We start from the raw sequence: 17,731 nt of genomic DNA, 5'->3' as shown, positions 1-17,731 counted from the left end.
TTTACGAAATTTGTAATTCTTTAAAACTAGGAAATAATTATAAGAAATGGAATTAAAGTTAAAAATATTATTTATCCAATTATGCATACAAGTCCATTTTAATTTGCTATGATTTAATATAATGTAAAGCTATCACCGGTTTGGTGTAGATTCTTACGAGAAGAACAGCTAAGAAATGCAATGATCACTCCTTTCCTTAAATGAAATACATAATCAACTAAAGACAATTAAATTCAAATAATATACAATATGTATGCACGTATGTATGTAATACAAAGCAAATAAAGATTACTGTCGCTTGAAAATATTTTAAGCGTCATACTGGACATAGCCCAAACGGAAATATTTACATTAGTGCTAACTTTAAACAAGTTGCAACTTATGGGTAATTACTTAGTACCGCAAATTCAGTAAGGCAGCGTAAATTGAAACGTAGTGCTTAAACTGAAATGCTAATTAGCTACTTTGCAGTTAATCACTACGGAGAATAATCAAATGGTTTCTATTTAGTGATTAGTAGATTTCATAGAACTGCACTTGAATGATGTACAGATAATGAGTCAAATTAATGAATTAATGATGGAGGTGAGACTCAGCTCACTCTAATTGTGACAGTATTGATCTTCCTTAGTTTTTGTTTTAAAGGATTCTTAAAAGGTGATGACTTTAAAACATTCTTTAGGCTTTTTTTTACTATTAATAGGGTAGCGTTTGCCGTTGACTTGTCTGATGTTAAGCATCGACACGGTCTAGGATGTAGCACGCTTACTTATAAGAAACCTGTTTACTCTGGATTTGAAGACATCAAAATTGTACCTATCAGGAAATACGGACTCAGGCAAAGCGTTCCATAGTTTCACGTGCGTATGCATTCCATAGGCTTCATATACACATTAGCGGTGATATTGACGTCAATATATTATTGCTCAACAAAAAAAAATTGAAATATGTTTGCAAACTGTTGCAAAATGTTCAGCTACTTATATTACGGTAAATTTTAAAAAATTAAATAATAAGGTATATATATAGATAAACATTCTAAGTCAAACTTTGATATAAAGAAAATTAAACAAAATTCAGTTTACAGCTTGACGATTGGGCTTTGTGCTAGTTTGTCTAGGTAGATTGCAATTGTTCTAACATAGATTAATCTATACATATATTATTATAAAAAAGAATAACTGACTGACAACGTACCCCTTATTAAATAAATACGTAAATTTCTAATTTCTATCCGTACTGGGGATAGAAATTAGAAATTTACAGACGTTTCTTTTACACAGTAGGCTAGCATTAAGGAAGTATTTTACCCCTAAGGTAGTAAACAAAGGAGATGAAATTATGTATGAAAATCCTTTGGAAATTGGTACTTAGCTTCGTTTAAAGCGCTAATGTTATATATATATATATATATAATATAATGTTTATATTTATTCTAAAAATATATAAAAGATTTATTTTCTATGAATGTAAATTGACGTTATATTTGCCAAACATAATTAAGCGGTTAGTATAAAATAACCGATATCAAAGCCGTAATATGATCTCAAAAGCATTAAAGGGCACTTCCAATACCAGAGAGAAACATGAAACCGAAATAATTACTTTATTTACATCGAATTATGTTATTATAGCAGACATTTGTCTATCAAGGTCGTTTTGTTAAACTTGGATTTATAAAAAGATTTATTATTTGGACTAATAGTACAATATTTACGCAAGCTTGTATTATTATTCGGTCTATTGACTTTTTTATATCGATAACATTAATATTTTATATTACTGTATTCAAAACATAGGTAGAAGATGTAAAACTTAACCGATGATTTGCAGTTCAAATCTGGGCAAGCATTTCTAAATTTTCATATGCTTAATTTAGAGGATGATATTGTGATGGAAACCTACAACTGGCGTATGAAAACCACGTGAATCCACCAACCGGCATTGGAGCTGCGTGGTGAAATAAGCTCCAAACCTTTTCCTCAATAATGAGAATATATATTTACAGGCTGTTAATTATTCAAATTATAAAGATATAAGCTAGTAGATATTACAAGTACAAGCGATGTAGCCTCTTAATCCGTATGGTTTGCATGACGTTGATAGTGAAAAAAATTTTTGTACTTCAAGCAGTGCTATTGGCACTGCTAGAAGTGCTCTGGGCCTAATTACGATACCTCACTACCAATTTACCAGTCTGATTTAATTTTAGATACATTCAGTTATATATAAAGTAATATTTTCACATGTATGCACTGACCTCTTTATACCTAATCATAAAATGGTTAATAACATCATAAAATATAAGCTTTGACTTCAGAATTAAATCAAAAATAATATATTATATAATAATAATTGCTTTGTAGGTACTAAAATATGTTACGGTTCTAATTATTTGCTCTATTAAGCTGTAGTCGGCTCTTACTCAAGGAATTCGGTCGTTCCTGACCCAATGAACTAAGGCTAACTTTCTATATAACGCTATAAATTTTTCAGCTATTCGACTTTAAAACCAATTAAACGAAGCCAATTCAATTTTTTGCAATTTAATTGAAAGCCGGAATACAATCGAGAAAATTTTAAACATAATGGTCGACTATTTTTTTTATTTTTTGTTAATTGTGAAAGAAAAAAAGATAGAAAGTATGTAATGGCCCAAAAGATCCCACTACTAGGCAAAGGCCTTGAGCTCTGTTATTTCATTAAACTTTTTCAGCAAGACTTGATGGATATTAACTTTGTATATCGAAGAATAGATGAAGAATCACAGTAATTATATAACATTTGTAATATTGATGTTAACACACATTTGCAAAATTTTACTCACCGTAATGTTGCGTAGCCTAGGCGAGTCTTCCCGGTGTGTCGGTCTCGGTATGAACTTGGACAAGACCAAGGTCATGTTCAATAGGCATGTCGTGCCGGGACCGATATACGTCGAGGGGAAACCTCTCGAAGTTGTTAGTGAATATACCTACCTAGGACAGATAATACAAGTCGGTAGGAACAACTTCGAGAAGGAAGCCGATCGAAGAATTCGCTTGGAATGGGCAGCATTTGGCAACCTTCGTCAAGTCCTCAAGTCGTCTATACCGCAATGTTTGAAGACGAAAGTCTTCAACCAATGCGTCTTACCTGCCATGACATACGGTGCCGAAACGTGGACACTAACTGCGGGACTAGTCCACAAATTCAAAGTCGCTCAGCGTGCTATGGAGCGAGCTATGCTCGGAGTATCTTTGAAGGATAAGATCAGAAATGAGATTATCCGGAAAAGAACCGGAGTCACCGACATAGCTTGCAAAATTAGCAGGCTGAAGTGGCAGTGGGCTGGTCACGTATGTCGTAGGACCGATGGCCGTTGGAGCAGACGAGTCCTAGAGTGGAGACCGCGAATCGGCAAGCGCAGCGTAGGGCGCCCTCCAGCCAGGTGGACCGACGACCTTGAGAAGGTGGCGGGCACCAACTGGATGCGGAAGGCGGAGGACAGGGAGCTTTGGCGCACCTTGGGAGAGGCCTATGTTCAGCAGTGGACAACGATTGGCTGTTGATTGATTGATTGATTGACACATTTGCAAAATTTTACTATAAGTAATTTTAGTATTTTACTTTTATATAATTTTAGTATTGCATATTTTTGTAATATTTAGTGTCCAAGTTGCTTATGTCAAGTTGTTTAAATTATAATTTAATTACTAGATGGCACTGTGTCAATTTTAAACAATTTTATTTTTTATTTTTTTATAGTACAGGTAGGCGGACGAGCTTATAAGCCACCTGATGGTACGTGGTATCCAAAGCTCATAGACATTGGTAATGTAAGAAATGTTAACCATCACTTACATCACCAATGCGCCACCAACCTTGGGAACTAAGATTTTATGTCCCTTGTGCCTGTAATTTCACTGGCCTATTCTATAAAAAAAAAGAATACCGGTATTTACAGTAAAAAACTAGGCTTTTTTCTTTTTACCATATAATATGAATAATGGCAATGTTGTGTAATTGAGAAGAATAAAGGTGTAAGTTGAAATACAGAGAGTGCAATACATCGAGCTTATAGTTTGATAAATGACAAGTGGACTGATGACGTAAAGAAAGCGACGGTACCAAACACAATACTAAAGTAGAGAATTAAGAGGAATGAGATGCTGTTAAATAAATCAGCTACATCTGTTAATATTTTTTTCCTTATCCATATTTTTTGCGATGTATTTTATTAATATCTCATACAAGACAAAGGTACTAGGTATGCTTTAATAAACTTCGTGTGTTGTGAACATTTGACTTTAGAGTGGACGTTATATTTATGTCGTTGAACTATGGACCTTATTCACAATGAGATAAAGTATTTTATTATAACTTAGCTCATGTGATCGTAATTCAACTAGCATGACTTCACAGTCTCTGATGTGTAATACTACTTGAATTATTGGGATTCTAAGACGCTTTAATGGGTTTCTAGCTTAAGTATGCTTTATTCGATCGAAATTGCTATGCTATATCACTTTTAGTCTAGATTTCTAGATTAAATTCTTTAAACATTTTAAAATATTGACGTTGAATTTCATTTTGGTAATATATATATGTATTAGAATACGTAGGCTAATGAGCATATGGGCCTGATGGTAAGTGGTCACTAACGCCAGTAGACATTGGCATTGTAAGAAATGTTAACCATCGCTTACATCGCCAATGCGCCATTAACCTTGGAAACAAAGATATTATCTCCCTTATGCCATTTTTACATTAACTCACTGTCAAACCGAAATACAACAATATTAAGTATTAGTACTTGGCAGTAGAATAAAGATGCATCCTTATATAACTCCTGCGCAGTTGGCGAATCTGCATGATTCTTTTATAATTATAAAATACTTCACAACAAAGAGGCGATGTTATCAAAAAAAGGAATCGCTTTTTTCAGGAATGTAGTAATTTGCGGGATCCTTTCCGAGTTTTCAAGCAAACTGAGAAATTACCGGGAAAATTCTATACGTGAAAGCTATGCATAGCGCATAGAGCCGTAAAAAATAGTTGGTATACTTTCGTACACCTAGACTCTAAGAGTAATAAGGCTCAGTTCAGATAGCTGGAATATATTACGCTACAGACTTTCAAGTGTAATTGAAACAAAACTTATATAACTTATGAGCTTTAGCAATACTAGACTTAAGTTCTGGCATTTGTTGCTTGTTATATTGCGACTATAGTTTTACTTTTTGGGTTATAAGATGGATAACTTGTTATATCAAAAAGTCAAAAGTCTTTGACATGATCACGCGACCGATCAATCTGTTATAATGAGCATGATATCCTTCTGATTGATTTAGGTCACGGTGGCCAATCTGAACAGAGACGAGTCAACTGGGCAGGAAATAATATAGTGTAGGTATGTGTGCGCTATACGCACTTTCTATTACCTCACACTTAGATCTAGGTGCACGGTAGTGCCCCCGCCAAGACAAAAGAACGGAGCGCAGGCTCTACCTACCGCTTATCCAAGAGTTTCGTCGTATTTGATTTACTAGCAATCGGATATGACTGAAAATATTTATAGGAATTACTTACTGAAAATAATAATGTTATAAAAACTATAAAGTAAGGATTTATTTTAATATAATTTTTTTTTTACAAAAGTTTAATAGTTCCTCTGAGACGGTATCCGTTGAAATACATTTTTATATGTCGTCTTGCAGTGTGAATACAGCTTTATAATGTTACATTCACACGACGAGTGGTATCATTTTGTGAGGTTTTATTTAATCTGACGCACTGCGGTAGCGTTGATGTATTGCACTTTTTAGTAACACTTAGTCGCCTTTATGAACTATTTATAAAGATATTTTTAGTTATTTTCTAAGCATTAAAATGGTAATTAGTCTCAATTAAAAAATATATATAATGGCTAATTTCTAAAAAATATTTATATTTTTACCTAATTTACTTTTCTAATAGACTTTGTACAATCCTATCTGAGTAGGTACCACAGGTTGGTAGCACATTATTGATGGATAATTGTTCTTACAGTGCCAATGTCACTAAAACGGGCAGTGGGAAATTCTTGCCATCAGGCGGTTCATTTGCCGGTGTGCCTGCTTATTATGAATTGAAGAAAAAACTAATATTTCATTTAATGTATGGGTATTTTTTTAATTAAGTTTTATTGAAGTTTTTTAATAAATAATTATTTATGAAAAAAATAGTTCGATGTTTCCTTTATATCGATGGCAACAAAGTAGATACGGACATCTACATAATAGCAATTTTTCAGATGAGCACATTAAGTTAAAAATAGTTACCATTTCGACATTTATGTATCAATTGACTTGGAATTTTCCATGATGATTTAAAATAACATTTTTTATTTATTGTATAACGGGTTTTATCATTATTTCATTGGTTTTCTGAAATAATGTAAATGTATTTTTTTACTTTGTAAAAGCCTCAACGTAAAAGAAGACATCTGCCTGATATCCATTTATTCGTTGTCATCAAAATAGAGCTCATTCTAATTAAAATATTTAATTAATTAAGGTAACAACCTCCAGAACTATTTTTTGAGGATATTTAAAGAAAAAGCGACATAAAAATAGTATTCAACATTTTTAGATAAAAATTTTGTAGATGTCTTCATTTACTTTTCACATAACATTTCACATAGCTTCGTCTCTCAGTCAACTTTTTTAATTTCCTAAGCCACACAACTGTTTTGTTTTAATAATAATGCATATGCAATAATACTGTTTTATTTATTATTTATTCATAATCATTATATATTTTTGTTTATCGACAAAAAAATCGAAATTATTTTTAAGTAAATTATACTTTAGATTACCTATCAAAGAAAATCATTTTTTTATTAATTAATATAAATAAAATATAATGACATACAGATAAAAAATGAATATCACTGTTTCTTAAAAGTATAATCACCCGTGAAATTTACAGAATATCGGGCTATTTTTAATAACTCAGTTAAGTGTTTTATTGGTAACGAGCTGTGTCCGCGGTTCCATGTATAACTTAAATAAATCACTAAAAGCGGGCTTATAGTATTTCAGTAATAACAACTACGCAAATAATGGATTATTTTAGAACTAATTTGATAACCATAAAAAAGGTACGAATAAACTAAGTTATTATTTAAATTCTGCGTCGTCAACTGCTGTTGATTCTAATGCGCTACTGTGTTTGATATTTTTGTAAAAATCATGGTAGGTATCTTGATAGAAACTAATATATTAATTTATAATTTTAACAAAAAGTGCGATAAACTAACCGCGTACCCGCGTAAACACGTATGCGCAAGAGTGTGATAAGTGACTGATGTCTTTGTTTGCGGTTTAATCATCTGTGAATACTCCGAAGTAAAGGCGAACAAATTCAAATGTCCGTTTCTACTGCAGCGTTTTTTAAAATTCGAGTGTAAATGTATTCATTTTTTTTTTATAGAACAGGAAGGTGGACGAGCATATGGGCCACCTGATGGTAAGTGGTCACCAAACGCCCTTAGACATTGGCATTGTAAGAAATGACAACCATCGCTTATAGCCAATAAAATTTACGTACCAGAAAATTGTAATTACTTAAAAAAAAAATAAAAAACTTTAAAAAAGACTTGTAGATAAAGTTAATATAAGCTTATTTTCGTAAAAAAAGCATTTTCACAAAAATGCAGATGTCCGTATATACTTTGCTGCCATCGATGTGAAACGTAATTTACGTTCATATTAAGTAACATAATTTAAAATTATTCAAATTAAATTTTTATTGTTTAATATAAAATGTTTTAATACAAAAAAAAAATTGGATGTACAATTTTCTAGTTAAACCATATTTAACTAAGAAATTGTACATAGGGCTTTGTGCAAGCCCATCTAGGTTAATACCACCTATTTATCATATATTCTACTGCAATCAAGCAATACTAAATTCCAGTTTGAAGGATGAGCCAATGTAGGTACAAGCCGAAGGGAAATAGCATATTGGTTCCCAGGGTTGGTGGCGCATTGACGATGTAAAGTATGGCTAATGGACCGTGCCGTTGTCATAGTGTTACCATATGATGGTGGTGGTCAGTGACCTTTACCTACCTATTTTAAATATATAAATGCATAGTGACATATGCAATCTTAGATACCGTGGTTGTCAACATGAAAATTGTAAAAAGTGATTTTTGTATATATTCTTGCAATAAAATTTAATATCGATTTGATAAGAAAATAATTACTGAAACGTTTATCTTGCTTAATTTTCATCCCTGAAAAATGTATATTTTTGGTTTATTTCAATAACCTTTGAGATAAGATTAAAAAACCAGAATACGTATTGAAAAGTATATAAATTGAAAGCTATTGAATAAAAGAAAACATCACTTTTTAAGACATAATATTACATAATAAATGTTCCTGAATTTTAATTCAAATATACGCTGATTAAATTGTTTCGAACACAGAAGTTCCAAGAAATACATTCTAAGATGAACGCAGTACTTTGAAATATAAACAAGAGGCTCGAAGGATATACATACCCTTGTTCCGTTCTTGCGTAGGAAAGCTTCGGGTTGTCTTTCTCTTTCATACCTTAAATCAAATTGACAAAAGTAAGACCAAAGGAATTATCATATGAAAGGGACAGATTATAAAAATTCATTAACTTTGATGAATTTATGATACTTGTACAACTCAAAATATGTTTTATGTCTCTTCGTTTACATACTTTGATAGAACTAAACAATTAATATTATATCAATAATCTTAGAATCCATCAGTCTGGCTTGGAAAAAACAGTTTTTTATTCGATAATCTATTTATTAAGAAAGATTCAAGACTAAATTATAACATCGCGCTTCAACCCATGGAGGCGGAGCAGTAACGTTTAACGCATGTAAAACTGTGTAGGCCACAGGTCTCGAGGTACTGGGTTCAAAGCATAGGGCAGGCCGTTTTTTTTGTTAAAAAATTATAATTTCCTGGCCGGAGTCTGGAAGTTAGTTAGACGAGCATGTGGACCACCTGATGGTAAGTAGTCACCAACGCCCATAGACATTGACATTGTAAGAAATGATAACCATCGCTTACATCACCAATGCGCCACCAACCTTGGGAACTAAGATGTTATGTCCCTTGTGCCTGTAATTATACTGGCTCACTCATCCTTCAAACCGGAACAAAACAATTAATAAGTACTGCTGTTTTGCGGTGTAATATCTGATGAGTGGGTGGTACCCAGACGAGCTTGCACAAAGCTCTACTACCTGTTCGATCACAGGGTATACTATATAAGAATAAAGATTTGTATGTGCTGTTTGAAAGACCCAGTGCTTGTGGTCAAGTTTATTTATTAATAGCGTTTGTTTTATATTTTTAATGTATTTGTTATATTGGACTTCAAATTAAAATAATGTGCAAATACCAATTCTTGATTTTAAAACATATTAGAAGTGACTTAAGTTGGTAGCGTTCTAATATTTCGTTGGGTATAATCTACGACCTACCCACCATCGGCTCTTAACAAAAATTATATTAAATAAATATGTAAAATAAAATACATCCAAAAGCAAAAAAAAAATTAAAAAGAATCAAATTAATTGTAATCTAATTTAAATTGCAGCTAGCCGTGAAACCAGCAAAGCTTTGTAGTTTATACCGGTTTCGTATCATTATTTATCCATTTTATTCTAAGTCTTAAAACGTATAATTAAAGCGTTCTAAAGGAAGTCCTCTGTTTTTGACTTTACTTAGTATCCCATTCGTTCTCACTGCGAAACGCGCTATACAAAATATAACAAAAACTGTATCTTATGAGGTTCTCGAATAAGCGCACTGCGGTAGCGTTGATATACGTTTTGCACTTTTTAGAAACGCATTAACGCCACTAAAATACAAGTCTACAAAATAGTAAGGAAAAAGCTTGTGTAAAATGTGTAAACGCGTTTAGATAGGATAAGTTACACTCGCAACTTTGCTCGTGTGAACGTAAAAGCAGACGTTTTCTTTGTCAAACGTCAACCTTTACTCATTTAAATTTACGTAAAGTTTAGATGGTGGTAGGGCTTTATGCAGGCTCGTCTGGGTAGGTACCACTCACTCATCAGATATTCTACCGCAAAATAGCAATACTTAGTATTGATGTGTTCCGGTTTGATTGGGTGAGCCGGTTTAACTACGAGCACAAGGGAAATTAAATCTTGGTTCCCAAGGTTGGTGGAGCATTGACGATATAAGGAATGGTTATTATATCTTTATTAAAAAGTAATAATAAAAAATGAGACAATTTACAAAAAGTATAATTAAGGAACTATACTATAATGCAATACCGTTGTAGACACACAATCACAGTATTTTTTGCAGTTTTTTATATTACCGTTGAGAAGATCTAAATATAATTTCTAACGTGATTACATAAATACGTTTTTGGCGCATTTTGGGAACATTACCATTCGATAATTTGGAAGCAACTGCAAATTATACGCTAGATTTGAATACTAGCATCAAACCTGTTCTAAATTTTTTAGCTTAAAGTTCGTATTCAGTCCACATTAAGATATAGTTAAATATAATATAATATTATAAAAACATGGTATTACGTTGCAAACCTTTGTGTATGTAAATAATAATGATGACACGATGTCGGTACATATGAGAAGAAATTATACGACAAAATTATATACTCGTAACAGAAAAATGATGTCACAGCTCATTTTATTCTAATTCTAAATACACGACAATTATGGGTATTTTTTCAGCGACTATTTTAATTTTGTCAAACCAGCATTCAAAATATCGAAAAAAATTATAGTGATAATAATTTATTTTTTATAGATTTAAAATACAAGTTGTATTTTACACACTACATTTTATGCTATTTTGATTAACGCTAAAAATTACGGCACTGTAAAAACTTAACCTTACCTAAAACAATACTCTGGAATAACCATAACAAAAAAAAATAATATACAAGAAAATATTACTCTAAAATAATTGCAATTGCGTTCCGATAGCCTATTGACCTAATAGTATGTCATTATGAAGTCTAAATATAATTCGTTAAATAACTCAACTCTACTTAGCAAGTTGTCTCTGAACTGCCCACGATCCAACGCTCGTCAACCATTATGTTTTTATACTCCCACTTGTCATTCATCACATAATGCTAACTGTTTTAGATCATCAGATAGATATATTAGATAGATAGATTAGATAATCAGAGCTTGTCGCGAATATAATAAGCTTTTTGGGAACATTGATATATTTCATTTATCTTTGATTAAATTTAAAGATAATATTTGTAACAATCTTAAATTAACTTAATTATATATTTTTAATATTGTCCAATAATTTTTCTCTTATTGTGTTAAAGTATTTGAGTGCATTTTATGTTTCATCAATCGGTGGAAACTTCGCTGGATAATGTGATATTTAAATTGTATTATGTAATTAGATTATATTTTATATCTGTTTGTTTCCCAAATATTAAATAAATAAATAAATAAAACTGATACATGATGAAATCAAAATATAATAATAAAATGATTCGAAAACGAAAAACGCAGTCATAATATAGACTTTGTATATAATTTAATTCATACTTTTACTGCACAATTTGTAATACAACAGTCTATGTGTTGGTCTCGGTAAAACATTCCCCGTTTTAATTAAAGTAGTTTCAATAAGTGCTTCTTACTTTTAATTGTATAAGATGAAGCGAAATTTGAAGTCGGTACTAACAAAAATTCCAGCATCCAAAAACAGATTACAGGAATAAAAGTGGGGAAATCGAAAAAAAAAATTCTCACAGCGCTTAATTAAAAAATTTCAACGGAACGATTGGTCAAACGAAAATATAAAAGTTTTAAAAACCCTATCAAAGTCTTCATTCGGAAACTTTTATTATTCTTTAGTTTCGATTTCATTTTAGTTTGATTAAAAGTGGCATTATGATTATTATTAGTGGCATAAGATTATGACGGAATATTATATTTTGATATCTAATAAACGTGCGTGCGTACCGTGCGCATGTGCACGGTACGCACGCACGTATTACATATATACTTTCGTACGTATACGTATATTACGCGTATTTGAATTCATACGTGTGTGCTTTTGTCTATTAATTAATTCACACACACAAATACACACACAGTAACGGCTAATCAAATTTGAACGATTCAAACTTTAGTCTATTAAAATCCATTAGATTTATACTCTTCATGGATCTTGTTTTATTACTGAATAACGTGCCAATCGATTTTGATAATCTGGCTAATATTACTAATAAGACAAAATCATCATCGTATTTCTTAAAAAAATTGATTGTCATTTTTTAGTAATATTTGTATCGCAACTTGCATTATCGCTGATTATTTTATGTTAACGCACTGCTTGAATTCTTATTAAAATTATTTTAAACGCTTCTACAAATAAAAGTAAAGAGGTGACTTCACACTAAAGACCCATCTGTATAAATAAATCATCCGAAAAATCCTATCTAACACTTTTATAAAACAGTATTTATTTATTATTTTATTTTTCGTGATAACTACAAATTGGATCCACTTTCAAAAAATTTGAATTCCAGAATTGATTTTCATGTTCGGTTGTTTTTAATACTTTTAGTAGATTAAAATGTATTTAATTAAAAACAAATTTAAATGTCGAACAAACTTATTACGATAACGTATACAAATAAAATACATTAATAAAACAGTTTTATACCTCATTTTGTAGGTGATAATAAAACTAATCTTATGAAATAAACTCATAAAGAGAATTTTATGACAATTTTTCCTATTATTTCTAATTTGTTCCTGAATGTCTTCTATCTTGGGGGAGGATTCTGTGTAATGGCCCATTATGTACTCATATGCCAGCCTACAGGGTATTCTATATCATAAAATGTAACTGCTGCTGGAACGTTTACAAAATGACATTATTACAACGTCCGCTTAAGAATTTTTCTCTGATTTTCTTTGAATGATAATTTAAGGAACAGGTGCTTACAGGTGAATTTACTGGTGGTCATTTATGTTGCTGCTACTTATTTTGCCCGCCAAATGCTCTATTTCCTCAATACTCTGTATTTCTATGTTCCGATGTAAACGGTATGTGTCTTAGTTTAATTACAAGCACAAGTGGCATATTATAATAATTATCTTGTAACACGCAATTGGTACATTCATGGCGAATTAATTGATATATACATATTTATTTAGTATTTAATTATATATATATATATATATATATATATATATATATATATACAAAGGCAGTATGATATATATAACCGGTTGTGACTTATTACTTGATATTTATTTATCCGTCAGCCTTTCTAAAATTTTAATTTATTTTATGAATATTATTTCTATAGATTGGGATTTTGTTTCGTAGAATTACTGGGTGAGGGAGCGTTTCTATATTTAACGTTTAGTACGTTTCAAGTACCAGGAGATCATAAATGTGTGCATACCATCTTTTTGAAACAGAATAAATAACGGTTCCTTATATAATCTTTAGTTAAGCTCTTCTTAGTGTAATGTTTACTCCGTTATTTATTTTTTTTAGGATTTTAATATTCAGTGTTGTCATGTGCACCAGTTTTCACCACCCGCTTTTTTTTTCTATCTTTCAATTAATGATTGTTGCTGACTAACTTTTTAACGACAGACAATCTTATGACTGCGAATTGCAAATGAGTAAAGTTCTGGTCAACACGCGACCGAAGTAAAACTTTATTACCTGGGAAAAATGTGACTATGAGATAAAATTATGACGAAAATAAATATCATAGTGACGATATAACTATAATCAATTGATATAAATAGATTACTGATGAAAAAGTAGAGTTTGTTCTTGTGAGAAAGAGAGTGATGAAAAAGAGAAAGGCAATGTTATCTGATACTAATAGTAAAGCCAAATTTATTGTGTACACTTATATATATTTGTAACAAATTCCGACAAATTTGTATTTATTTCGTTAATACATGTTGATTTATATTGTTGAGGTAACGAAAATCAAATTGAAATACACTTTTAGAAAGTTTGTTTTTACTTTTTTTCTATGATCTCCGTTATCTTATAAAGTTGGCTGTTCGAGTTTGTTTTCTTTATGTTTTATGAAGATTGAACTTTTTTTATTTTATTTGACTTTGTGTCGTATAAGTTTGAATAAATTCAATTGATTTCGCATTTTCTTGAGATATTTCTACAGGTTTGAACTAAGTTTATGTAATTAAAATTTATTTATGTATTTTTTTTTTTAGAAATTTAATGGCATACTTTTGTTATATAAAATACAATACAACATACAATACAAATGATCCAAGGTTAGGAGGACAATTATTTTTTTATTTAAGATCACAAAGTTCTTTATAGGAATCAAACGAAAAATAGAATAAACACAAGTTATTTCCACGAAATGACGAACAATACTAAAATTTCACGAAATAAAACGTAATTCACATACATAGATACGAGTAGATACGTCATTTCATCTTTTGAAATGTACCTTCTTGTATCAAGCTTCAATAAGGAAACTCCTTTGAAACTCACAACTCACTATTACATTTAAAACATATTGACATTTATTGCATTATAATAGAGTTCAATTTGCCTTGTACGAAATTGGTTATTATGTCAGTAGCTCACGTGTAAATTTCACATCGGAAATCAAACAGTAAAACCTTTGCACGGAACGGCTACTTCCATAATAATTTGATGGCCCCATACGTTACGACTCTGGCATAAATTTTATGAATTACTCTCCCTGTCCTTGGGACTTCGGTTATTACAATAATAAAATCGGAACCGTGTATCCGCATGATATGTTATATAATTGATGACCAATTTACCATCTTACAAATAGTCTAGTACTAGATGTTTTTATATCCGTTTGATTATTGATTAGACTTAAAAATTGTAGGCCTTTTTATATTTACCGGGAAGGCAAATAATTCTACTCCACCTGATGGAGTGGTAGTAGAGTCCAAACGCGACAATGGCTAGTACAGTCGGGAAGAATATTCTGCACTTGCCGCCCTTGCCTTGTCAGCCCGCAAGATGCCTATTCAGGCATTGTTTGAAGGAAAATCACATTTTTAAACTGTTACAATAAACTACTGTTTCCCTCGCTCAGCTTGAGATAAGCTTTGAATAAATTTCAAGAGCAGCGTGGTGGAATAAGCTCTAAAACATCTCCTCAAAAAAAGGGGAGGAAGTCTTAGCTCAGCAGTGGTTCACAGGCTGTTACTATACGTTACTTTATAATAAATTACATTCTATGCCGTTCAACCAATATATATATATATATATAAAAAAAATATATAATAATATTTTTTTTTTCAGCCTTTTTCCGTCCACTGCTGGACGAAAGCCTCCCCCATAGAACGCCAACCATCCCGATCTTGGGCAGTCCGCATCCATCAACCACGACAACACAATATAAAATCCATATAAAAAAATATAAAGAATTCAGAACTTCATAGGATTCTTTCTTCTTCTTGCTATCATTAAAACCTAAGCCGTTTATATACTGAGTGAGATTTCATATGAAATAAAAATAAAAGATTTGATATTTTTACGCAATATAATTTAATCAATCACGTCTTACTAAAATTTTTGATAATTATTTTACACTCGGCGCGATGAAACAAGCGACTTTTGATATAAAAAACATACAGCTTACGACTTCTTCTTAATATGAATTAATTAAATTCAACACAGGCAAAACTGCCCATATGCCATATACGTATGCCATAATTACTAATAGAATTGTTTGTAATTCACATAAATAAAAAATAAATTTATTTTGTAAATCAAATTAAATTGTTCAAGTAAAATGTTAGCTACGTTTAAGTACACGGAGGTAGCAATTCTAATGTTTTATTATAACGAACAAAATATATCCGAGTCTCATTTCAAATAATATCCCATTACGACAGGTCTACGTCACTCATATAACTGAGCTAAAATTTCATTAAATAGTAATACGATCGTCTGCCGCGGGATTTAATTTCTAATTACATTCTCGTTTTGTAATATTACATTAGATGTTGTTGAGTTAGTGAAAACATCCTAAGTAACAAAGTTACGTATAATTTCGACTGCTGAATTATTCAAAAAGATTTTAGATAGCTTTGAATACAATTATACTGAAATAAAACTTTTTAATGAATAATAATAAAGTCCTCCAGACTACATTTCGGATACACCTGTAAATGAAAGATTAGAAATTGGATAGATAGATGTATATATAGATGATATAGCAGCCCGACAGGGCTAGAGAGATATCGGGAGCAGTACAATGGCTTTACATGGTTTCTGAAGCAAGGAATTTTAGACACTACAGACAATTAATTAATAGGGTTCTCTAGTGTCTACAATAATATTGATTAAAAACTCGCTAGTGCATACTACGCCAATACCTAACCGCAATGCCTTGCCTTTTTTTAAACACCTTCAGAAAACCTGCATTTATATTCCAACTTAAATACTAAATATATACTATGCTACCATTAATACGTGACTAAACGTAACATGATCTTTGAATATTAATTCTGTATTAGAATCCTAAATAAATTATTCTCTTTTAATATGATTGATTCAAAACAACAAAGTTTGTTAAGTAACATTTCCATAATTATTTGTTCGTTTGAAAGTCTAAGATTTTGTTCGTGTTTTGTGTAAATAATTTATTTAAAAGGTTTTCGTCTACCGAAGTTCCTTTAGTGTGTTCAATTCAAGGAATTTTATATAATTAGAATTGTTTTAGCTAGAAAAAAAATCTTTTTTGGTATTCTTAATACGGCCGTATTTAATGTAAATAGCTTTTCGACTAGATTGATAGCCATATTACAACAAATAAAAATATCTATTTAAATCGATTTTTTTTTTGCGTACTTTTGCTATCAACACAAATATAGGCAATGAATCGTGTAATAATATAAAAAAATAGCTAAAGCAAAAACGAAAAACTACTCTCAGTCTAATTCTAACAAAAACTACTTAGCTTCTAGACAAATCGAGTGTGAAGTCGATGAGTGCGAATCCGTGGGAAGGCCACGGATCGTTTTGCTATCGATTTATGTTCTTACATATAAATCTTTAAAAACATTGATCATCCCAAAACAACACAACACACGACTGGTAATCACATTCGAAATCACATTATGACGAGCCGGTTAGAGTGGTTGTTATATTCCTTTCACGCTGAAAGTTGTGGGTTCGATTCCCACCCAGAACAGATATTTGTGTGCATGAACATGTCTGTTTGTCTCGAGTGTGGGTGTAATTATCTATATAAGTATGTATTTACAAAAGAAAAATAGTATATGTAGTATATCAGTTGTCTGGTTTCCATGGTACAAGCTCATCAGATCAAGATCCTTTCTGAAGGTTTCCAGTGCGAGAAAAAAAAAAGCTCATCAGATCAAGATCAGATCCGCCGTGTGTGAATAATGTCTCAGGATATTATTATTATTATTTATGAAAAGTAGTGTGATTTAATTTTGGTAAAATAGCGATATTAATCATAAATAAATATTTTCATTTGTTTTCCAAAAAAGCTCGCACTTAGTGTATAAAATACGTGGATTTTAACCAAATATCACGATTCCAAATACAGTAAGCATTGCATTTATATCTGCTTAATTTTGGTAATTTCATACATTTTGTCGTCAACTGTGATGGTTTTCAGGTAGCCTGTACAGTGCAGTAAAGCGTGCTGGAATATG

General features: G+C 31.2%; 1 protein-coding gene across 2 annotated transcripts in view; it reads right to left on the bottom strand.

Moving 5' to 3' along the window:
* LOC126769413 (connectin-like) overlaps nucleotides 1-17,731 on the bottom strand; it is a 136,684-nt gene that overhangs the window by 75,930 nt on the left and 43,023 nt on the right. Inside the window, exon 2 of one of the 2 annotated variants that reach the window (XM_050488174.1) lies at nucleotides 8,534-8,585. The exons of the other annotated variant lie outside the window; for it this stretch is intronic. The gene's annotated coding sequence lies outside the window, so the exon portion shown is untranslated. The remainder of the gene's footprint in view (nucleotides 1-8,533; nucleotides 8,586-17,731) is intronic. 2 annotated transcript variants of the gene reach the window in all.

Source organism: Nymphalis io, chromosome 7 (genome assembly GCF_905147045.1).
Source record: "Nymphalis io chromosome 7, ilAglIoxx1.1, whole genome shotgun sequence".
Taxonomy (NCBI): Eukaryota; Metazoa; Arthropoda; class Insecta; order Lepidoptera; family Nymphalidae; genus Nymphalis; species Nymphalis io.
Note: the sequence above shows the minus strand (reverse complement) of the source record. Positions and strands in the feature narration are given on the sequence as shown.